The following is a 14,980-nucleotide window of genomic DNA, read 5'->3' on the forward strand; positions in this document are numbered from 1 at the left end:
CCATTTGAATTCCTTCTTTCGTGAAGTGCTTATTTAGTTCTCTTGCCCATTTTTGATTGGTTTATTTGTTTTATTACTGAGTTTCTTGAGTTCTTTGTATATAGTCTAGATATTGGTCCTCTATCAGAGGAGAAGTTGACAAAAGTCTTCACCCATTCTGTTGGCTCTTGTTTGAGTATTTTTATAGTTTCCTTTGTTGTACAGAAGCTCTTCAGTTTAATCACATGTATTGATTTGCCTTTTAGTTTCTTGTGCTTTTGGGGTCTTGTAGAGAATGTGTTTACCTGTGCTTATGTGTTGCAGTGTTGGATCTAGTCCCTCTTCAAGAATTCACAAGTTTTCTGGTGTAATATCCATGTCTTTTATATATCTTGAATTGACTCTTGTGCAGCATGAGAGATGGGGTTTATTTTAATTTTTCTGCATATGGTTAAAAGTTGACAGTTTTGCCAACACCTTTTGTTCAAGATGCTATCTTTTTCCAGTGTTTATATTTGGCCTCTTTGTCAACATATAATTGGCTATAGTGTGTGGATTAGTTTTTGGGTGTTCTATCCTGCTCCACTAGTCTATGTGTCTTTTTCTGTGCCAGTATCATGCTGTTTTTATTAATATGGCTTTGTAGCATAGTTTAAAATCAGGAATTGTGATTCCTCCTGCATGATTTTTTGTTGCTGAGTAATACTTTGTCTATTCTTGGTTTGTTCCAAATAAATTTAAGGACTAATTTTTCTGTCAGTGAGAAATTATCTTAGTAATTTCATAGATATTGCACTGAATCTATAGATAACTTTTGAAAATATGGTCATTTTGAGGATATTATTCTGCCTTTCCATAAAAGTGTAAGATGGATCTTCTTTCCATCTTCTAAGGTTTTCTTCGATGTTTTTAAGTGTTATATAATTTTTAGGTGTCTTTTACCTCTTTGGTTAAGTTTATTCCTAAGTATTTTATTTTTTGGTAGGATATTTTGAGCGGAAATATTTTTGGATTTATTTTTCAGTGGATTTATATTTGGCATACATAAAAATTCTGATTTTGTAAGCTTGGTTTTGCATCCAGATAATTTGCTGGATTTATTTATCAGATCTATAACCTTTTGGTTGAGTTTGTTGTGTCTTCTAAGTATAGTATCATGTCATTTGGAAATAGTGATATTTTGAGTTCTTTTTCTATTTGTATTTTTTTATTTCATTTTCATGCCTTATTGCTCTGGCTAGAGTCTCAAGTACTATACTGAAAAGAAGTGGTGATAATGGACATCCTTGTCTTGTTTTTGTTTTAGGGGGAATTCTCAAAGCTTTTGCCCACTTAATATAATGTTTGCTGTGGGTCTATTACAGATCGTCCTTATAATGTTGAGGTATGTTCTTTCTATTCACCTTCTCTGCAATTCTTTTAGCATAAATGGATGTCAAATTTTGTCAAATGCTTTTGTAGCATCTATTGAAATGATAATATGATTTTTGTCTTTGGTTCTGTTTATGTGATGGATAACGTGGATTGATTTTTGTATGTTGAACCAGGCTTGCATCGCTGAGATGAACCCTACTTGGTCATAGTGTATGATTTTTTGATGTGTTTTTTTATTATTTATTTATTTAATATTTATGTGGATCATATTAAAAATGACATACATTCAGACTGTGCTTGGTGCCCTCTCCCCACCTGCCATGTCCCCTTCTCCTTCCCAACAATGAGTGTCCAGGTTAACCATGTTACATGCATACTTTTATACATATTCTCATGTAGCTTCTCCATTAATCAACCTCAGCCTTTTTCTCCTCCTACCATTCCAGTCTAGCTTTGCTGAGGTTTCCCTTCCATTATCTGGAGTCTCTCTGGTATTCCTAATATTCCCTTGTTTGGGCATATTAGAAAAAAATATGTCCCTTCTCTTTCTGTGCTTGTCTGATCTCACTTAACAGAAAGTTTTCCAGATCATTCTATCTTCTTGTGAATTACATGATTTTGTTCTTTTTTATTGCTGAGTAGAATTTCATTATGTATTTTTGAATGTGTGTTGCTGTTATTTTGTTTAGCAGTTTTTCATCTAAGTTCATCAATGATATAGGTCTGTAGTTTTCCCTCCTTGAACAGTTTTCATTTGGTTTTGGTATTGATGTGATGGTGGCTTTATGAACTATATTTGGGAGATTCCCATTTCTTTCTATTTCATGAAATATATTGAGTGTTGGAATTAGTTCTTCTATGAACGTTTGATATAATTTGCTCAGAAAGCCATCTAGTCCTGTGCTTTTCTTTTTTTTATATTGACAACTTTTATTTTAGAATTAAAAAAATTATTGGTGCATTATATTAAAATCATATTGGAGTAAAAAACTTGTGTGTGCAAACATGTACTCATCGCTGATTTAACTCCTACCCAATTCCCACCCCATTCTCTCCGCGTCCCTCCCTCCCTTGCTTGGCTTAGTGATTGACTTCAATATGTTTAAGTACATTGTGTGTTTTAGAGATTTTCCTCTTCCCCCCCTCCTTTCTCCTCCTTTAGGTTGTCTTGTTTGCTCCTCTATAGGATTTCCTCTTTCAAGAGTTCCTCCTATGACCCATTTCTCCCTAACTCTCACATATTAGGGAAAGCATCTAATTTCTTATTTTTTGTGACTGACTAATCTCACTTAGCATAATGTCCTCCAATTCCATCCATTTCCCTGAAAATGATGTAACAGGTTTTTTTTTTTGATGTCTGAGTAAAATTCCATTGTGTACATATCCCACAGTTTTGTAATACATTCATCTGTTGATGGACATCTTGGCTGGTTCCATAGTTTGGCTATGGTGAATTGTGCAGCTATAAACATAGATACACATGCATTTGTTTGGAAGTTTGGATTCCTATCTTTTGTGTAGATACCCAGAAGTGGTATTGCTGGATCAAATGGTAGATTAGTTGCCATTCTTCTGAGGATTCTCTATAGAGTTTTCCAAAGTGGTTGCACTAATTTGCAATTCCACCAAAAATGTTTTAGAGTTCCCACTTCTCCACATCCTCGCCAGCATCTGTTTTTGTTTGTGTTTTGAATGATTGCCATTCTAGTTGGAGTTAGGTGAAATCTCAGGTTAATTTTGATTTGCATCTCTCTGATTGCCAGTGATGTTGAGCATTTTTTCATGCATTTATTGGCCATTTGAATTTCTTCTTTTGTGAAGTATCTATTTAGTTCATTTGCTCATTTTGTTATTGGATGATTTGTTTTTTTAGTGTTAATTTTCTTGAGTTCTCTGTATATTCTAGATATTAGTCCTCTATCGGTGGTGTAGGTGGCAAAAATCTTCTCCCATTCTGTTGGCTTTTGATTGAGGTTCTTCATAGTTTCCTTTGCTGAACAGAAGCTCTTCAGTTTCATGCAATCCCATGTATTGATTCTCCTTTTAATTTATTTTCCCCTTGGGGTCTTGTTGAGGAAATGTTTATCTGTGCCTATGTGTTGTAGTGTTGGACCTATGCCCTCCCTCAAGGAGCTTCAAGGTCTCTGATTTAATTTCCTGTGCTTTTCTTTGATAGTATTCTCTATTGTTGCTTCAATCTCTTTTATTGCTATTGGTTGGTTTAGATTTTATATATCTTCTTGATGCAGTTTAGTAAGGTGTATTTACCTAGAAAGTTGTCCATTTCTTCCAGATTTTCTATTTTGTTGGAGTGTAGTTTTTCAACATAGTTTCTGATAATCCTCTAAATTTTTACACTATCAGAGGTAATCTCTCCCTTTTAATCTCTTATCTTCAACATTGGGTTGATTTTCTCTGTTTTGGTTTAGTTGGTTAGTGATTTATCTATTTTGTTTTCAATTTTATGTATTTTTTATTTTCTACTTTGTTGATTTCTGTTCTGATTTTAATAACTTCCTGTCTTCTACTGGCTTTGGGGTTAGACTTTTAATCTTTTTCAAGGGCTTTGAGGGTGTATCGTTAGGTAATTCATTTGATGATTTTTTTTTTATGTGAGTACTCAGTGTTATGAATTTTCCTCTTAATACTGCATTCAAAGTGTCCCAGAGATTTTTATGTGCTGTATCTTTTAATTTCTTTATTTCTAGGAATTTGTTGATTTCACTGCCCACTTTTTCAATGACCCATTCTTCATTCAGGAGTGTGATGTTTAGTCTACATATGTTTATGTGGTTTCTCTGGGTGTTCTTAGAGTTGATTTCTTGTTTCATTCCATTATGGTCTGAAAAGCCAGGGAAGTATGTCAGGTATTTTAAATTTATTAATGCTCCCTTTGTGGCTCAGGATGTGATCTATCTTGAAGAAGCCTTCATGAGCAGCTGAGAAAAATGTGAACACTTCTATAGTTGGTTGGGATATTCTATATGTGTCTAATAGGTGCATTTGTTTGATGGTGTTCTTTAGGTCTGAAGCATCTTTACTGAACTTTTATTTAGATGATTAGTCTAATGGTGTGGGAGGGGTGTTGAAGTTTCCTGGTATTATGTACTAGCACTTATGTGTGACTTAATGTCACAATGAGTTTGTTTTATAAAAGTAGCTGCACCTATATTTGGTGCATAAATGTTGTCTATCATTATTTTGTACTGCCTTTTAAATGAAGAAGTAGATAAAGTTTTCCCAAAATTTATATGAAATTTCAAGGGGCACAGAATACTAAAATATTGCTGAAAAATAGCAAGTAGAATATTTTTAATTTTAGTAATAAAAACAAAGCTACAATATAAAGCTAGTGTGATTCTGGAATAAGGATAGTTATAGAGATTAATGGAAGAAAATTGATAGTAAAAAATGAACCTATAAATTGATGTTTAATTGTTTTTTGACAAAGGCTCCAAATCATTCAGCAGGGAAATAGTCTTTTCAATAAATGATACAGGAAAAACATTACATTCAAAAGCAAACGAATAAATTTGGAACCCTACATTATAGCATATAAAATTAAGACAAATGTATAAAAAATCTAAATGTGAAAGATAACATTATTACACTTAGAAGAAAATTAGGTACAAGTATCTGTGACCTTTTCATTAGTTAATATTTTCTTAAAAAGCAACATTAAAAGCACAAGTAACAAAGAAGCATAGATAAATTAAACTATATCAGAATTAAAATTACTTTGTGCATGAAAGGACATTATCGGGACCAAAAAAAAAGGACAACTGACGGAATGAGAGAAAATGTCTGTAAATAATATATCTGATAAGGGTCCAGAATCAAAAATATACAATAATTTTTACAATTAAATGTCAAAAGACAAATGACCTAATTAATAATTGAGAAATGAACTTGAATAGATGCATCTACAAAGATCATATATGAATGACAATTAATCCTATAAAAATAAACTTAATAATACCAAAATGCAAATAAAATCATGAGATACAACTTCACACCCACTTGGATTACGAGATTTAAAAATGGGACTTCTGGGAAGATGGCAATGGAGGAAAGCGGGGCTTACGAGCCCCGCTAACAACCAATCTCTATTACCACAAAATCAGCGCCTTTCATAGCCAGAAAACACCATCAGTAGAGAAACAAAAAAATGTAATTACAAGGGATAGAGAAAAAGAGGGCTGAAAAAATGGGACACCAGAAAGAAACCAGACCGCAGTGCTGCAGCCGGAGCCATGGCATGGAGCGGCAGGTGCCATCTTCTTTTGCAGCACCAGGCTCCAGAGAGGAAGGGAACTCATAACGGAGCTCAGAGCCACACAGGAGATATGCTGGCCTCATGCCCGAGGGCACGGCAGCAGTGCCTTACTGCCGGCGGCAGCGGCGAGCTCACCGGACAGCTCTAGACCAACACACTCAACAGCCCACCAGGCTCCAGAGAGGAGTGGTGGACAGCGAGACGAGGTGAGCCACTGCGGAACAGCCGGGCGGGATTCGGCAGATTTCTCGGCGCAGGAGCATCTAAAGCTCCCAGGGGCTGGGCTCAGCACATCTTGCAGGGACTCACAGCGGAGCTCAAAAACAGAAAAGAAATACGCCAGCCTCATGGCCGAGAGCGTGACAGCAGCACCATATTGCCACCGGCGGCAGCAGCAGTGAATTTACCAAGTCCACTACAGTTACATCTGCGCACTCAACAACAGTGAGTCAAACTGCGGGCCCTGGAGGAGAAATCCCAGTACTGACTCCCAGAGACTTGACCCAGTGGGGGAGTGGTGGTGGCAGAGATATCAGACCATAGGAGAACACCCAACTTGGAACCCCCCATGGTCTAAAGCAGCCTCGATTGAATCCCTGGGTCTGAGACTATGCCATACAACCCAGTAAAGGTGTAGTGGGGACCAAGATACCACAGACTCGAGATCCAGAGCACCTTAAGTGGAGTTGTAGTAACCCAAGGGAAGAACCCAGAGAAGGCACAAACTTCCAAAATCATGGGAAAGAGGAATAACAATGGAGCAATGAATGTCCACAACCCCACAAAATCAGAACCTGATAAAACAGAAATTCAGAGATTTCTAGAAGATCAATTCAGGAAAATAACTGTAGAAATAATAAAGGTGTTTCGAAAAGAATTCAGAGAGAGCCCAAAAGAGATAAAGGATACAATTAATGAAGTAAAGGCCTCAATTCAAAGTACAAACAACTGACTAGACCACATAGAGAATAGAATCTCGATCTTAGAAGGAGATCATTCAAAAAATGAACGCATAGTTTCTAATTTAGAAAAAAAAATCCGACAGCAGGAATCTGACATTAAAGAAATATGGGCCCATTTTAAGAGAGCTAACCTAAGAATAATTGGAATAGAAGAGGGAAAAGAAGGTGAAACCAAAGGAATAAGTAATATCTTCAGAGAAATAATAGCAGAAATTTTTCCAAACATAAAGCAGGAGGTCAATACACAGGTCCAGGAAACTTATAGAACTCCCTTTAGACAGGATCAGAGAAGAGAATCCCCATGCCACATAATTGTCAAAATGACCAATGTGGAAGCCAAGCAGAGAATCTTAAAGGCAACAAATCAAAGGGCCAAGTGACATTCAGAGGCAAACCAATTAGAATCACTCCAGACTTCCCAAACCAAGTCATGAGAGCCAGAAGGGCTTGGAGTAACATATTCCAAACTCTTAAAGAAAACAACTTCTAGCCAAAAATTTCCTACCCAGCAAAACTTTCTATCAAATTAGATGGGGAAATAAGAAACTTCCACGACAAACAGAAACTGAAGGAATTTATATCTTCAAAACCAGAGCTAGAGAAAATACTCAAAGAGATTAACTACAAAGAAGAAATAGGTAATTCACACCAGAACCAGAGAAACAAGATTTTCCATCCAAGAGACAACTAAGATTGGTTATCTGTGGAGATTCGTTATTTATGTTAGTCTTTTACCTAGCTCTAAATTGTATTGTTTGCTTTTATTGTTGCTAATTTTTAGGATTTCTAGTTGGAATACTAATATACCTTCAGATATAGCATTTGGAAATATTTTATCCCATTCTATGAGTAACTTTTAACTCGGTTTATATTGTCTTTGGATATGCAATATGCTTTTATTTTTTAGGGAGTTTGTATACTCTTCTGTTGCCTGTGCCATTGAAATCATATCCAAGAAATCACTGCCAATTTCAATGTTGTGAGGTTTTATGACCCAGAGTTTCTTCTAAAAGTTTATAGTCTTAAGATTTATATTTAGGTCTTTTATCTATTTTGAGTTAATATTTGTATATGGGATTAGGTAAGGGTCCAACTTTATTCTTTTCCATGTAATTATTATGTTTCAACAATATTTAGTTAAAAGATTATTATTTCCACCACCAAATGTTCATGGAAACCTTGTCAAAAATAACTTGACAATATAGGGAAGAATTTAGCTCTAGGCTTTTATTTAACTCCAATGGTTTATATATCTGCCTTTAGAACAGTACTACACTGTTTCAATTATTGTAGCTTTATATGGTTTGAAATCAGAAAATATATATCTTCTAGCTTTGTTCTTTTCAAGATCGTTTTGGGTATCTAGAGTCCATATTCCATATTAGGATAGATTTTTTTCTGAAAAATAAATATATAAATATATGATAGTTTCACCTAAAAAAGTAGAAAAAAATTATCTGGTAAGAAAGAAAGTAAAAAGAAATATTGAAATGTTATCTTTAAGTCATCAAAAGCTTGGCATCAGACAAATGAAACTGTTATATGAGATTATCGTTTTTAATTTTGGATAAATTTCTATAATACTAGATGTCAAGCACTAAGCCAAGCATGGGAGTGAGGGATGGGGAGAGAATGGGGTTGGGATCGGGTGGGGACTGACTGGGCGATGTGTGCATGTATGTCTACAAAAGTTTGTATCCCACTATGATGTATGAATACAGTGCACCAATAAAAAATAATATTAATATTATAAAAAAAGAAAATCAATCCATGTAATTTTATTATATAAAGAAAATCAAATACAAAACATCAATAGATGCAGAAAAAGTATTTGATAAAATCCAACATCCATTAATGATAAAAAAAAACACTGCAGAGAATTGGAATAGAAGGAACATATCTCAACATCATAAAGGCAATCTACAATAAGCCAACTGCCAACATCATATTAAATGGGGAAAAACTTCTAGAATTCCCCCTAAAAGCAGGAACGAGACAAGGATGTCCATTATCACCACTTCTCTTCAATATAGTAATAGTGACTCTAGCCAGAGCAATAAGGCAAGAAAAGAAAATCAAAGGAGTACAAATAGGAAAAGAAGAACTCAGACATTCACTATTTGCAGATGACATGATACTATATTTAGAAATCCCAACAAAATCAACCAAAAGGCTTATAGAACTGATCAACAAATTCAGCAAAGTGTCTGGATACAAAATCAATCTTAAAAAATCAGAAGCTTTTCTGTGCACCAGTCATAAATCCACTGAAAATCAGAAAACATTTCCCTGAGGATCTACCACAAAAATATAAAATAGGTAGGAATAAACTTAACCAAGGAGGTAAAAGAATTCTACAAAAAATGATAAAGCATTGAAAAAAGAAATCGAAGATATTTCAAGATGAAAAGATCTTCCATGTTCTTGGATTGGTAGAATAAATATTAAAATGGCCATTCTTCCAAAAGTGATCTACAGATTCAACACAATGCCCATTAAACTACCAAGATCATTCCTCACAAACATAGAAAAATCAGTCCATAAATTTATTTGGAATAGCAAAAAGCCCACAATAGCCAAAATAGTTCTCCGCAACAAAAACCACGCAGGAGAAATCACAATTTCTGACTTAAATTATACCACAAAGCCACTGTAATGAAAACAGCATGGTATCGGCACAAAAACAGATATATAGACCAAAGGAGCAGAATAGAAGACTCAGAAACAAGTTTACACACTTTCAGCCAATTGATTTTTGACAAATGGGCCAAAAATATACACGGAAAAAAGATATCCTCTTCAACAAATGATGTTGGCAAAACTGGTTAACTATATGCAGAAAATTGGAAATTAATCCCACTTTCTCACCCTGCACAAGAGTCAATTCAAGATGGAACAAAGACTTGCAAATCAAACCAGAGACCTTGAAGCTCCTTGAAGAGGGCATCGTCCCAACACTGCAACACATATGCACAGATAAATACTTTCTCAACAAGACCCCAAAGGCACAACAAATTAAAAGGCAAATCAATAGGAGAATTGCATGAAATTGAAGAGCTTCTATTTAGCAAAGGAAACTGGCAAGAACCTCAAATGAGAGCCAACAGAATGGGAGAAGATTTCTGCCACCTACCCCTCCAATAGAGGATTAATATTGAGAATATACAGAGAACTCAAGAAACTCAGCACTACAAAAACAAAGCATCCAATAACAAAATGGGCAAGTGAACTAAATAGACACTTCATGAAAGAAGAAATTCTAATGGCCAATAAATAAATGAAGAAAAGCTCAACATTATTGGCAATCAGAGAGATTCAAATCAAACGTACCCTGAGATTTCACCTAACTCCAACTAGAATGGCAATAATTCAAAACACAAACAATAACACATGCTGGTGAGGATGTGGAGAAGTGGGAACTCTAAAACATTGTTGGTGGGATTGCAAATTAGTGTAACCACTTTGGAAATCTCTATGGAGAATTCTCTGAAGAATGGGAACAAATCTATCATTTGATCCAGCAATACCACTTCTGGGTATCTACTCAAAAGAAAGTAAACCAAACTACCAAACAAATGCATGTGTATCTATGTTCATAGCAGCATATTTCACCATAGCCAAACTATGGAATCAGCCAAGATGTCCATCAATAGATGAATGGATTAAAAAACTGTGGGATATGTACACAATAGAATTTTACTCAGGCAATAAGAAAAACCTCAGTTACATCATTTTCAGGGAAATGGATGGAACTGGAGAAGATTATGCTAAGTGAGTTTAGTTAGTCACAAAAAATAAAAAATCAGATGCTTTCCCTTATATGTGAAAGATAAGGAAAAATGGGCCATAGGAGGAACTCTAGATGAAAAAGGAAATCCTATAGAGGAGCAAACAAGGCAATCTAAATGAGGGGTTGGGAGGGGATAGGAAGGAAATTCTCTAAAACATGCAAATTACTTAAAACATATCGATGTCAACCACTAAGCCAAGCAAGGGAAGGAGGATGGGGAGGAAATAGGGTGGAAATGGGGTAGGGGTTAAATCAGTGATTTGTACATCTATGTACACACAAGTTTTTTTTTTTACCCGAATAGAATGTATAAATATAATGCACCAATAAAATTTTCTAAAAGAAAACAACTAAATGTGTGTATATTCTAAATAAATGTTTAATGAATGGGAATAAATTTTAAAAAATTAAAAAAAAAACTTTGAGATTTGTCCCTAAAAGCAGGAACAAGTCAAGGATGTGAATTATCACAAACTTTCTTCAGTATAATATGTGAGACTCTAGCCAGAGTAAAAAGGACAAGAAAAGAAAATTAAAGGAGTATGAATATGAAAAGGTGAATTCAAACTTTCACTATTTGTGTATGACATGATAATATACTTAGAACACCCAACAAACTCAACAAAAAGGCATATAGAACTTTTCAGTAAATTCAGTAAAGTATCTGCATACAAAATAATTCTTAAAAATCAGAAACTTTTCTGTACACAAACCATAAATCCACTGAAGAAGAAATTCAAGAAACACCTCTACTAAGGATTTTCCACACAAAATAAAAATACTTAGGAATAAACTTAACCAAGGAGGTAAAAGACCTCAACAAAAAAATTTATAAAACATTTTGAACATCAAAACATCCAGAATTGCAAAAATAGTTCTCAGCAACAAAAATCATGCGGGAGGAATCATAATGCCCTATGTTAAACTATACTACGAAGCCATTGTAATAAAACGGCATGGTACTGGCACAAAAGCAGATACATAGACCAACGGAGCAGAATAGAAGTCTAAGAAATAAATCCACACATTCACAGCCAATTATTTTTGACAAAGTTGCAAAAAACATATACTGGGAAAAAAGATAGCCTGTTCAACAAATGGTGTTGGCAAAACTGGTTAACCATATGCAGAAAAATAGAAATAAATCCCACTTTCTCACCTTCCAAAAGAGTCAATTCAAGATGGATCAAAGACTGGAAAATTTTGCCAGAGACACTGAGGCCCCTTGAAAAGGGCATAGATTAAACACTTTAACACACAGGCACAGATACGAAACCTTTCTGAAAAAGATCCCAAAGGCACAAGAAAGTAAAAGACAAATAAATATGTGAGGTTGCATGAAACTGAAGAGCTTCTGAGCCAACAGAATGGGAGATTTTTGCCACCTACTCCTCCAATAGATGACTAATATCTAGAATATACAGAGAACTCAGGAAACTCAACACTAACAAAACAAAGAATCCAATAAAAATGGGCAAGTGGCCAGGCATGGTGGTACACGCTTGCAATCCCCGCGCCTGGGACGTAGAGACAGGAGGATCACCCACTTTTGAAGCCAGCTGCGCTGGCTTAAGAGATCCTGTTTCCAAATAAAAATATAAAATGGGTCTGGGAGTGTAGCCCAGAGATAGAAGGGTTTCCAGGAACCCCAGTATCACCAAAAACAAACAAACAAACAAACATACAGAAAACCGACAAGTGAATTAAATAGACACTTAATGAAAAAAGAAATTCAAATGGCCAATAACTGCATGAAAAACTCGTCAACATCATTAGCAGTCAGAGGGATGCAGATCAAAATTACCCTGAGATTTCACTTACCTCCAACTAAAATGACAATCATTCAAAACACAAACAACAAATGCTGGTGAGGATGTGGAGAAGTGTGGGAACTCTAAAACATTGTTGGTGGGAATGAATTTATCATTCAATACAGAACTATCACTTCTGGGTATCTACCCAAAAGAAAGGAAACCAAACTACCAAACTAATGCATGCATATCTATGTTCATAGCTGAACAATTCACCATTGCCAAACTATGGAACGAACCAAGATTTCCATCAACAGATGAATGAATTACAAAATTGTGGGATATGTACACAATGGAATTTAACTCAGCCATAAAGGAATTACATCATGTCCTGCAAAATGGATGGAACTGTAAGACATTGTGCTTAATGAGATTAGTCAGTCAAAAAAATAAAAATTTGGATGCTTTCCCTAATATATGAAAGCTAAGGAGAAATGGGAAACAAGAGGATCTCTAGATGAAGAAGGATATTATATAGATGAGTAAAGAAGGTGACCGACCTGAGGGACTGGGAGGGGGAAAGATGGAAACTGTCTAAAGCACATGATGTACTTAAACATATCAAAGTCAATCACTAAACCAAGCATGGTAAAGAGGGGGGGATGAAAGGGGCGGGAATTGGGTAAAGGCTAATTGTGTGATGTGTGCATATAAGTCTCTACCATCTTTTATCTCTTTAAGATGTATGAATACAATGTCTCAAAAAATTTTTTTAAATATAGGACTGGGGGTGTAGTTCAAAGGCAGAATTTACCCTGAGTTTTATCTCCATTTCTGCAAAAAAAATGACAAATTTATTACTTGAAAAGCTAAACCATAATGATTGAAAGTGTAGTACATAGTAATTATGAGGATGTAGTGAAATAGGTACTATTCAATTATTGTTAGGAATGTAAATTGGAGAAGATTTCTGAAAGTCAACTGGTCTAGAGGCATTTGTATTTTTATATGCCTTTGAATCAGCAGTGTAATTCTTAATAGAGTTATTACATAATAATGATAATAATGAAAATCCTTCATACTTACTGAGAGCTTAAATTTGACATCATACTACACATGATCTATTTAAGGTCCATGATAATTTAAAAAGTTAGTTTTTTAGTTCCATTTGATTGATGAACAACATGAGGGTTACACAAATTGATTCCACTATCACTTTATCTTTGTAAATAATAGAGGATAATAAATTATTGTTGACATGAAAGAAAACTACATAGCCATTAAAATAATGAATAGAACATGTATTCATATATTATAAAATGTATGTCTTTCTAAGAGAACAATAACAAAATTGCCTATGTGCCAACAAAACTATTGACAGAAACAGGCTCAAGCTTATTCTGTCCATTCTCCTCACCAAAGCAGGCCTGTGCTTCTGAAACAAGGCAGACACCTGAGATGACACTCATTGTGAACAAGCAGCTGAACTCACTGGTGGCAACTTTCTGGGATCCCCATTTATCTATGTTTCCTGAAAGTTGTCTCCTGATATCTTTTACAGTAGCAGCAGTCCTTCTGGTGGTTATGTAAGATTTTAATTCCCTGAGTCACTGTATGTACTTCTCTATATACGTAAAACAGGCAGAGTAAGTTCTGCTTTTTTAAAAGCACATTGATTGATACAAGATTTAGTATCAGAAAAGAATGAAATATGCCTGATAAGAGATGGCAAGGGCACTGTACATTGTTGCATGGCATAACTTTCAGGCTTTTTGTTAAGCTTTTTATTATCAGTGCCTTGTTCTTCAGCAATAAGTGGTCTGTTGTAATAATCATAAAGATTAATAAAGATTATTATGATTAGCACTTATCAACCATATTAAGTTATAAAAATCTACTTCCGAGATACGTATCTCTATCTAGACTCTAAATTTCAGTGTCCTCAGGACCCTGATCAGAAGATCAATCTTAGTGCTCAGAGGTTTATAGTAAACAAGTATGGGGCTTGTTTATTATAAAATTAATTATTGCCCATTATTATTTATAGAGAACTTTATTAGAATAGAATTAAAATGATGATAAGATTAAACAGAACTCAAACTAAATCAATTTAAAAGCCTAGAATAAAAGGCCAAAAGAGAATAGCAGTGAAAGATGGTAATAATACTAATACCTTGGATTTATGTAACTCTCATCCTCCCACAAGCACAATGTGAATGTGAACTGCATACAGAAGTGGATGAAGAAGAAAATGCAGTGCTGATTTATCAAGCCAGGATTTAAAGAGCTCTGACAAAAAAGACTAGCAAATGGAGAATCAAAATCTTAAGATCAATTTGCTGTTCTTGTTAAAAGGATAGCATTCTCAAAGTCAAGATTTATATGCTAAAGAGACAAGAAATTAAAATAAACAAGAGATACTATGCTAGTTCAAGCATCTATCAGATTCAATAATTAAAATCCTACCTTGTCCCTAACATTTTCCTAAATTGTCTTAGTTACATGTGATGTCTGAACTCCTGATAGGGTTTTGCAGAAATTTTAAGGGGCACTCATTTAGCACATTCTGCCTTGTGTTCAGATTATTTATGTATATTCCTATCCTATTTCTCTTGTCAGATCACTGTTCCAAAACTCAGTGTTCTTTATAATCACTAAAACAGTAAAAAAAAAAAAAAAAAAAAAAAAAAAAAAAACCTAGATTTGCGGTACCTAATGCCAGACATTCTGATTCAGTGAGATTTTTGTGGCTGTAAGAATTTGAATTTTTAATATGCACATCTAGAAATATGGTGTGGGTGTTTGAGGCCTAGACTCTGACTTCTTTGAATGCAGGAATCTTTTCCCA

This window comes from Muscardinus avellanarius, assembly GCF_963383645.1.
Source record: "Muscardinus avellanarius genome assembly, chromosome: X".
Classification (NCBI taxonomy): Eukaryota; Metazoa; Chordata; class Mammalia; order Rodentia; family Gliridae; genus Muscardinus; species Muscardinus avellanarius.